Raw genomic sequence first — 9,689 nt, forward strand, 5'->3', positions numbered from 1 at the left:
CTCTATATGTAATTATATCATGCTCATATGTGTTCTAAGGCAGCTAGAAAAACTCTATTTCTGATTCTACCATGCTCATATGTGCTCTAAGGCAGGCAAAAAGCTATATATGTGATTCAATCATGCTCATATGTGTTCTAAGGCAGTCAAAAAATTGAATATGTAATTATAGCATGCTCATATGTGTTCTAAGGCAGTCAGAAAAACTCTATATGTGATTTTATCATGCTCATATGTGCTCTAAGGCAGGCAAAGCAAAAAACTTTATATGTGATTCTATCATGAATGATATGTGTTCTAAGGCAGTAAAAAACTATATATGTGATTCTAGCATGCTCATATGTGTTTTAAGACAGTTAAAAAATTGAATGTGTGATTATAGCATGCTCATATTGTTCTAAGGCAGTTAAAAAACTGAATACGTGATTATAACATGCTTATATGTGTTCTAAGTCAGTCAAAAAAACTTTATATGTGATTCTATCATGCTCATATGTGCTCTAAGGCAAGCAAAAAACTTTATATGTGATTATATCATGCTCATATGTGTTCTAAGGCAGCTAGAAAAACTCAATATGTGATTCTACCATGCTCATATGCGCTCTAAGGCAGACAAAAAACTATATATGTGATTCAATCATGCTCATATGTGTTCTAAGGCAGTCAAAAAATTGAATATGCAATTATAGCATAATTTACGAACATAACGACGAAATATATTTCGTCGCCCATTCCGCCGCAACATAGCGACGAAAATGTGTTCGTCGCAAAGCCGTCGCTAATTAGCGACGGATTTTGCGAGAAAATACATTCTGTCGCTATTTTCGTAAATTTCATTGATTATAGCGACGAATATATTTCTCTCGTTAATCTGTCGCTAATTAGCGACGAAATAATTCTGTCGCTAATGACATGTTTTCTTGTAGTGAGCCTTGTATCAAGCAATTGACCTGTCTACATGCCACTTTATTTAATAAATTCACTTACATCCAACCACTTTTTTTATTGCCTAGGCGAAACCAATGTCCATGCGTCATTACAACCAAAAACTGAAAATTCTTCCTCTCTAGACTTTTGCTGCTTTTTACCCTCACATGCTTGGGAAAAATTTGTTGGTTCAACCTCTTGAGCAAGTTCACATTGTAAAGTTGCACTAAGAGGATAGCTCACAGCAAGCAACACCTTAGGTTTTTGTGTGTCGTCATGAGATCTAGTAATCATTGGATAAGTCCTTAAAGGTTGCCCACTTTCAGAAGGAGTGATATCGACGATTCTTTTGGATTTGTCACATGACTGGCTATTATAGGACTTTGGGTTGAACCATCAGAACCATTAGTGGTTGACATATCCTGTCCATTATCCACATCATCTAAATCCAGACTTTATAGATCCCTCTTAGAATCAGGTACAAGTGGGAGAATTAGAACAGTGCTAGTTATCATAGGCAAAATAGTTGGTTCTTTCAATTTTGAGCTAACAACCTCTTTATTTATGATCCAACCATATACCTATGTATTTGTAATAGGAGAACTTGATCTGACCTATAGAACATTTGATTCATGGCATGCCTTGATGTAAAAACTTTGTTGGTAACATGATCAAAACCTAAACAAGCCTTAGATTTTGGAAGCAATTTTGTCGAGTTGCAAGAAACAAGAAAATGATAACAAGTGTAGCCAAAAACTCGCAAGTGATCATAGCTAAACTCATATGAAGATGTAAGCTTCAAATCAGGAGTCTATTTATAAGATACACCATTGTTCTAAAAGCATATACCCATAACCTTGTCTCAAACAATGACACGCTCAAACCCATTTCCACAACATGTATGTGCTTTCTTTCTACAACCCCATTCTGAGATATAATATACAATGCTTGACTCCCTATTTATTTAAAAAATCTAAAAAATACAGTACTCATCAATTCACTACCATCATCGCTATAAAAAAAATTATAAAGCATCCAAGTTGTTTTTCCATAATATTTTAAAAGTTTTTGAAACACTTTAAGGTGTCTGACTTATTGTCTAAGGGAAACAACCAAAAAAAATAAAAATAATCATCAAACAATAACAAATTATAATATCAGTATCCCTCTCTAGATAACACAGGGTAGGACCCCAAAAATCAACATGAATAATATCGAGAGCCAAAGAAGCTTGAGAGATAGATTTCTCAAAAGGCAATTTATGTTCTTTTTCAATGACACAACTAAAGCAAATATCAAAACAAAACTCATTTATAACATGAACCAAATTGTTTTTATGCAAGAAGTCTAAAACTAGACGAGTAGGATGACCCAACAGACTGCCACTTCTCTGATGACTCAACATCTTGACGCCACCCTCAGTTTGCCTCTGCTGCACGTCCTATCACTTCTAGCCATGTGTATAAGCCACCTCTACTGCGAACCCCTGGAAGCAAGGTTCCCTTCTTTCGATCCTTAACATACTTCCCAGATGGGTGAAACTCATATACATAGTCATTATCTCGAGAAAACCGAGCAACAAATAATTTCTTAATGATTGATGGAACATATATAAAATGAATACTTAACTATCTTCTAAAAAAACTTAAGAGAGAAGCGAATAAAAAACAAAAGGATGTGAGAGGAAAGCCAGTATGAAGTGAGAAAAGAAAGTGATCCTTTTCACATTGGGCACAATACCAAGATTGGCTGCAAATTAGAGAGTACAACAAATCTGGCCAATCTAATATTTTTACTGTTTTGTCTTTGTCTCTTGAAAAAAAATATGTACCATATAAGTTGTCGCTTGAAAGAAAAAAACCCAGGGCCTGATTTTTAGGTGACAAAAGAACAAAAAATCGTTAAAAAAAATTTAAATTAGCCATATTTGTCATATTTTTTAGTTCGCATCAAGTTAGAGTATTGTGCTAAAAGTTAGTAATGTATACATGATTATCCGTTAAAAAAAAAACTTATGCGTGGCCAGTTCTGGAGTGCAATAGCCAGAACGGTTAGCATGACATTATCTTAATCAAGCCGTCATAAGTTTGAGTCCCATCATTTGCATCCCTGGATTGACCATCAAAATACAAGGTTTGAGTAAGAAGGACGTTCTTACCTAATACACTGGGTTCTTGATATACCCTTAGGGTACGTTTGATGCACTGTTCTCAGCGTGATTCAGACAAAAATTACGCTAAGAACGGCGATTTTCGATAAACGTTGGACACAGCGGACGATGTTAAGCGCATCCACCGCGTTCTTATAAGTGTGTTATTTTTGTTCCACCCTTCCCCTTGTTACAAAAATAAGAGGAAAGAAAGGACCGAAAATTTCTCGATGGGCGCGCCTGCGAGCTCTTGGTTCCTTTCGGATCCCGAGTTCTCCTTCGCCATCTACGCCTCATCTTCCATCGCCCGACGGTGGGCCGAGCCTGGTGGAGTCAAACCCAACGGCATACGCCGGCGTCCCGTCAGACTTGAAGAGCCCGTAGTTCTTCTTTGACGTCGGCCCAAGCTTCAGGTTCTCGTTGAACAAGGCGAACACGTACACCTCTAGCCCCACGTCTGGCCGCTTCGGTGTCCCCCTTTGCTCTGCCACGATCCTCATCAGATTCCCGTTGTACGTCCGGGCATTCTCAAGCGAAACGCTGATCTCCTGCGGGTCCCCCTTCAACGGCCACCCCGTCTTCGACACCTTTACCCTCATATTCCCCTTCGCCTCTAGTGTGTCGTACACTGCATCGATTTGGGTTAACAATATGTCATCGTAGTGAAGCCCGATGCCAGGGTCCAAGATTCTAGCGTTCTCCCAGAAAAGGACATAGTCGAGGGAGATGTGCTTCGGGTCCGACATGTAGGTGAAGAACAGGTAGGCGTTGATCAGAAACGGTGATTCGGTCCGCCCGTGGAACCCTAGCAGAGACCGAACCGGTCCGACGAGATATCGTCGGAATCGATCGCTCAACGGTGGGTAGGACGATTCCAGGATGGCGAGCGAGTGCGTCGTTGTCACCTCCACCTTATCCCTCAACCCTAGGGTTTACATAGCGACGTAAATGTTCTGCATCACCGAAACGAGGCACCCGGCTAACAATGAGTCATTTTCGGTGAGCACCTCGTTCCCGATGATTATGTAACTGATCCGGCTCATCGGAACATACTGCTGGATGTTCTCCTTGACCCAGGCAAGGGCCGTCGTCGGATCCGCCATCTTTCCGACGCACTCGTTTGAGATTGAGACAATGAACTAGACGTCGGTGCCGTGGAAGGCACAGAGGACTCTCGGGTCAGAGTCATAGAGCTTCACCTTCGTAATGTTGATGAATTGGAGCAGCCCCGCCACTCGGTCCAACGACGAGAGGTTGTTCGCCACCTGCCCATAGTTGATGCCCACCGTCGGTGATGCGCTCGCAAGAAAAGCAGCACTTGCACGCAGAGAACCAAACCGAGCAATCCGACCTGGGGGTACATCGTCATCAAACAACGGATAATTGGAACATAGCATTTGAGTATGGTTCAAACAAACGTTGGACTTAGAACAGTTGTTACAGAACGAACAAAACCAATGCTATGTTTCGGTCTTTTTGTTCATTTCGTCCAACTTTGGACAAGCCATCAAACATACCCTTAAAGCTTGTTTGCTCGCAAGTCATGCGCAACGCTGAGATCACTTGGAACGTGGTTACTAATAAATGTTGGACGTCGTGGAATGTTGTCCGCCGCATCCTAAATTAGGCTCAACATCATTTCACCCCTGGTTACGCAGGGATAGGGGAACTATGTTGAGAAACAAAATTTGGACAAAGGAGGGGTGTCTAACCCTGATTCCCCCTCACTCTCTCTCTCTCCCTTGTGCAACATCCGACTGAGAAGCCAGTGGCGAGGCCAACGGTGAAGCTAGAAGCAAGCTCTCTCTTTTACTTTTCTTCTTTCTTCCCCCTCTTCTTCGTTCCTGGCTATCCCTCCTCCTTCTTTGTTTTTTTTTCATTTTTTTAGGGTTTTTTTCATTAATTGAAGTTTTTTTATTGGTATTGATTAGGGTTTTTCTTTGATTTTTATTAATTAGGAGTTTTTTTATTTCCATTGATTTTGGATTTTTTAAATTTCATTGATTAGTGTGTTTTTTTTTTCATCGATTAGGATTTGAATCAAATAATTTTAATTGTGGTTTTAGATGTTTATTTTGATTAGGATTTTTTTCTTTGTTTTCTTTGATTAGGGTTTTAAATCAAATTTTTATGTTTAATTTTATTAGGGTTTGAATTACAATTTTTTATATTTAATTTTATACTTTATTATTTTTTGTTTATTTATAATTTATTTTCTTGCATTTTAGGGTTTTATGATTTTCCCTTTCTACGGAAGTGGATGACTAAAAATAGATACAACTAAAAATAGATACAACATAATAATACACGCCTTACATTAACACTCCCCCTTAAACTCATGATAATGTGAGCACAATCATCTCGAGTTTGGAAAGGAATGACTAAAATGTTTTAAAAGGCAGACTCTCAATGAAGCAATTTGCAATATGATGGGTTGATCCAACGTAGGACGATGAGCCCTCTGTGCTTTTCCATGAAAGTGACAATCTATTTTTGTATGCTTAATTAGTCTTTTAGAGAAGCTCAATATGTTTGGCTATATGAGTACAACCCTTATTGTCACAATTATCTTTACACCCATCTCCTCTAATAACCATCTTTATCCATATAATACTTGAGCCATGACCCTATACTTAACTCGATAATAAGTCAACTTTCAGCTACTTCTTTTTTTTTCAAGATATACACATAAAAGAGAGGGGAAATTTAAAGAATTATGCAGACAAAACCCAAAAATATAAAATGCAAATTTCTTTCTCATTTGCAATCTGATTCTTAATGATTTGTATAAATGTCAATGATGTAATATATAAGATTTTAATTACAAAAAGTCAAGACTAATGATGCTTGATGGATACTTGATATCTTTCAACTCCAAAATACTTGATACTTTTTTTTTTAAAGTCAAGCTAGTGTTAGGCAGACCCGTACCAGATATCTCTTAAGCCCCATGTGGGAGGAGGGATTAGAAATGACATGTTGGTGCGGTGTCGAGGAGTGTGGGTGTCCGTGTTGGTGTCAAAAAGTGTTCGGAATCAATACTTCAGCCTAGGTGAAGTGTCTATGAAACATAAGGTTTACCACTAGTCCCATCCAAAACCCACTACCAATATCCATAAATTTTCCATCAAATTTTACCATAATAAGCTAAATTTTCATTTGTATATAAAAAATTATGAATTCTTATTTTTTTTCAAATTACTTAAAATTTAAATATTTTTTGTACTTGAATTTTCAGATTCATATTTGGAACTAAAATCCATATTTTTTTTTGATAAACTTTAATAATTAGATCCAATATCACACCCATTAAAGCATTTGTATATAAAAAGTATGAATTTTTATTTTTTCTTAAATTACCCAAAATTTTAACATTTATTAGTTTTTAGAACAAATTCAAGATCTATAACCAAGGTTAAAATCCATAATAAAAAGTATGAATTCTTTTTCTTTTTCTTCCTTCTTTTCTCGCTTTCTTCTTATTCAATGTATTCTACGTGTCACCCCATCCTAAAAAGGGTTCGATCAGGCCACCCAAGTGATAGCTGCCTCCAACCTTCACACAAAACCAAGTATTACAGAGAGGTCAAACACCGTAGAGTATGTCAGTCCCTTGCCCAGTGATGCATTGACACGCATGCACGCTTTGGTGCCCACCAGGTACAGACAGGGACACCCCTTTCGTACCCTCACTTTGTACGAAACATGCAGTGACACAGTGACAATAAATCGAACCTAAGGACCAAGCCCGTGCTATTACAGTAATGCGTCAAGGCCAGTGCTGCTCTTTTAGGAATTAGAAATATGTAATTAGTTCTCTCAAGTCTAAAAAGCTTAACAAAAACAAAACATAAAAAAAAAACGGCACAATATGAAGTGACCAAGTTGTTTTTCCTTTCTGCTGAACCAATGGGGCCCTATATGGGCCATCATTTGGAGATTGGTAATTCACTCATGTGGGCCTTGAAATCTGTTGAATCATTCAAAGTTCTTTCGTTGCTCCTTCAAAATTGTTTAATTTATTTCCAAGTATTCAGTTTTATTCTTCAAATTGTAAATTTGGCGTTTTGAGTTCAAAATTTTATATGTTTTTTTATTATTAAGGATTCTCTCACCACATTTCCAAATATTCCTGATTATTAGTGTCTTTGGTTGAATAGCAGCTTAAAGATGCACCATTTTTCTTTTTGAGCAATAACCAAGCTTTAAAAACCCACAAAATGTAAAGGAAAAGTGAAGAAGAAGGCTGTGTGGAAGAGGATAGATGAGAAGGTGAGGTGAATTAAAGTTGATTGAAATACATACATATGTAGGGAAAGATTCTTAAAGCAAGAGTGTGCTCGTATCTGTCCATATCTGACATGCACATAGCCATTCCCCCCGCTACTCCCCCAAGGGGTTTGGTGTAGTGGGATGGGACCTAAGCGGCTAGGCAGGTGGTCTAGGTTCAAATCCCATGAGTATCACCACTTGCACAACCGAAAGCATGGCGACTTTCTAGACATCGATCATAAGTATGGCAGGTAGAGTCAGCAGTCGATCATAAGTATGGCAGGTAGAGTCAGCAGTCGATCATAAGTACGGCAGGCAGAGTCAACGGCTAGGACTGACTTTGGGGTATGGTTTCTTTGTGTAAATATAAAAAGAATAAGCTTAGCCCTTTTTTTTTTTTTTGAAAGAAAGATATATAATGATGTGTTGGCTTCTCATCCATTTGCTAGTGCTGTGGTCCCTCACCACCAAGCCCAACTCTCCTTTCCACTATTGTCAGTATCGGGGTATATAGGCAGGCTGATATGTATCGTATAGCCAGAAAATCCATATGATACTGGTCTGAATCGGCGATTTTTTAATAAATGTAAAGAATAACTTTAAATTAAATTTTAATATTATTTTAATAAATTTAACACGTGTCTCATTTTGATTGACACATAATACTTTTTAATTATTTTTTGGCAGATTCAAAACTATTCACATGGTATCTGCCCATTCTCCTCAATCGTTGGCCAAAACGATATAGGTCCGATTCCGATACTGACAACATTGCTTTCCTAATCATTGGTGGTCCTTCGTGAGCCAGTCTTCACATTCCCACCGGCCATCCACTAAGCAAAAGAATCAAACGTCCATGCAATGACATCTCAAAAGATTGTCTAACTAGCATTCCTACACAGTCCCCATGTTGAATAATTGCCTGGTTCCTTCTCTTGCTTGCAGTCCTCTACCATCCCTTTTTGCTTTAAAAAGAAATTGCTTTATATAGAAGAAAGACGCTATCATTGGGAGCCAAGATGGTGACTGAAACTTCATCACCTTAATCATAACCATCATGAGGTCGTGTCCCATCTGCCATGAATTAGATCCGCAGTAATGCAAATTCATTCTTGTCAACCACCAAAAGCAAAGTAGAAATTCCATCCAACCCAACCTTTTTGTCCTATTGAACCTTTGTAGTTTGAGCTATTGGGGTTAGTAGCAAGGTTAGTGGTATCCTCCATTTCATGTGTACCCGTATCTCTCAAGTCACTATAGGGGTTTGGTTCCCTCAATGTTCAATCGCTCAGAAACGACAAGCTTATCTTAATCAATCTTAGGAAAGGGAAAAGTTTTTCAAGTGGTTCTTTTATCTTTTTTTTTTATTTAATATGTTTATTTATCAATACATATTTTAAACAAACATGCCAGCATTGCATGGGAGAAAATTATTTTTCCTAAGTGGCTGTTGATTGCAGATGACCTTCACGAGACCATCGTTCTAAAGAGTGGAGGTTTGCTTGAAGGGTTTGGTGGTTGTCTGTATGGTGGTTCATTTGGCTTGAACATAATGATCGCATTTTTAGGAGGTGCAGCACTGTCCGGATAATCTCCTCCTTCATCTCAAATGGGAAATGAGTAGCAGGCTGCACAGAAAATGGGGGTCCGGTAGTTAGGTCCGAACAGAGCGCTTCTTTAGATACTGGGGCCTGTTCTGCGATGCGGTCTAGTCAACTTATTTTTTACTTTGTTTTTCCTGATTTTTACTGTATTTTGGGGAGCCTCTTCTGAATGCTGATCAGTGATCGGTGGTGGGTCATTGCTCATCATTCTGAAGTTTTGTCTGCGCTATTTTATTATCTTCGATTGAATATAATTTCCTATAAAAAAAACAAAGTACATGATTTTAAAGGTAAATTGAAGATGTATAGAATAATAAGAATTGAATTCGTAAGAAAGTTCTGTTAAAGAAAAAGAGAGATTAGTAGTTGAATTAATGCAAGCAGTACGTCGGTAATTATATCGTTTCCTGCCAAGCCGGCAAGGTAGAAATTACGGACAGTCTACACCGCAATAGAAATCCCTCTCCCTCTCTCGACTGATTTACACTTATCATCATCTCTCTAAAAAAATAACGAAAAAAAAATCGAAAACAAAAAAGAGGTACGGCATCACTGCTAATAAATATCGTAGATGAATAAAAAAAATCTCCAAATCAACTCTACCCAAATGGCCTCTTCTTATTGGTACCGATAAATCAAGAGAGAGACTGCGCAGATTAGTTTCTTTTCTTTTTTCTTTATGACAAGTATTATTATTATTATTATTATTATTATTATTATCAAATTTTTTTCGGAAA

The 9,689-nt window shown here is 37.8% G+C and overlaps 1 pseudogene; it reads right to left on the minus strand.

Moving 5' to 3' along the window:
* Nucleotides 1–3,369: 3,369 nt before the first annotated feature.
* Nucleotides 3,370–3,822, minus strand: LOC149816175 (glucan endo-1,3-beta-glucosidase 11 pseudogene; annotated as a pseudogene).
* Nucleotides 3,823–9,689: the final 5,867 nt, after the last annotated feature.

Source organism: Nuphar pumila, chromosome 14 (genome assembly GCF_984573655.1).
Source record: "Nuphar pumila chromosome 14, dmNupPumi1.hap1.1, whole genome shotgun sequence".
Classification (NCBI taxonomy): Eukaryota; Viridiplantae; Streptophyta; class Magnoliopsida; order Nymphaeales; family Nymphaeaceae; genus Nuphar; species Nuphar pumila.